The following is a 1,347-nucleotide window of genomic DNA, read 5'->3' on the forward strand; positions in this document are numbered from 1 at the left end:
TTAGCCAGCGTCATAAGTTTGCATGTTTTGCTTGTTCTTTGTGGCATTTTTTTCAACCCTTCAAAAGGAGGAGTAACAAAGCTGCCTCACAGTCAAAAAAATCCGGGTTCAAATCTCCATTGGGACATTTCTGTGTGATGTTTGCAAGCTTGCATGGGTTTTTAATTTTGAAAATATGCCTAGTTTAATACAATACGCCAAATCAGTGATTCCTAATTTTTATTTAGCGTCAAGGCACATGTTTTAAGTTAAGAAAATCTCACAGCACACCACCAAACAAAAATGCCACAAAAAAGTGGACACAGGTCAATTGGATATTTTCTTCACTCATCTAACTGACTGAGTTATTTCTTCTGGCTATCACTATAAGTCGCTGGCATAGACAGATGAACAAAGATACATTCTTCGTTCAAAATACATTTTTGACAAATTATGTCACGTCTGATCATTTGCCTTTGTATGCCTTAAGAGCTCTCATGGCAGAATTGGTTGGGGCCTCAAAATGTTGCTTATCGAAAAGAAAACCAGGCGTTGCACTTTTTTCATGACAGTGAGGAGACTGTGGTGTTTTTTTTTTTTTTTTTGCGATTGTCCAGGTCAGCGGCGTTAGGGCCTAAAAAAATGCCTAGGGAGAAAAAAAAAAATCCTAATCTGAAAAAATGGCAACAGCAGAATGGATGTGTTCAATCTAAGCCATTACATTAAAGCCATAGAAACAGTTTTCTCTGTTCAACATCATGATTGGCACCAGCTATGATTTCCTCACCTGTCTGTGTCTTTGTTTATGTGAATGGTCACATCGTTGTGTGATGGGACCATGAAACATATTATGTTTGTGCACAAAAAATAAAATAAAAACAAAAACAAAAAACAACCACTTCAGCATTTATTGACCGGACTCCATAAACCTGTACACTAAATATACAAAAACAAGAGTTGAAAGCTTTGAAAGCCATTTTATTATAATTGTGGCTCTGATGGTGACAACGTGATCTTTCAGTTAAGATTTGGAATGAGTGAGTGGTGCGTTTTTTTTTTGTTGTTGTTTTTTGTTTTTTGTTTTTTTTGGTAGAAACAGGGTGAAGATGCCGTGTATTGTGTGAACTGAGCCTCACCGGTCTGTTGTGGTTTTCAATTTTTTTTCTTTTTTTTAACTGTGAGTCGGTGCTCCATAGTCCATAGTACAGTCATAAATATTCCACGCACATGGGTACCCATTACCCATTAGATCCCATTGTTGAAAATAACTCAGGTGCTCTTCAAACTCAGTGCAAGAAGAAATGTGTGTGTGTGTGTGTGTGTGTGTGTGTGTGTGTGTGTGTGTGTGTGTGTGTGTGTGTGCGTGCG

This window comes from Hippocampus comes, unplaced genomic scaffold (assembly GCF_001891065.2).
Source record: "Hippocampus comes isolate QL1 unplaced genomic scaffold, H_comes_QL1_v1.1 scaffold315, whole genome shotgun sequence".
In the NCBI taxonomy this organism is placed as follows: Eukaryota; Metazoa; Chordata; class Actinopteri; order Syngnathiformes; family Syngnathidae; genus Hippocampus; species Hippocampus comes.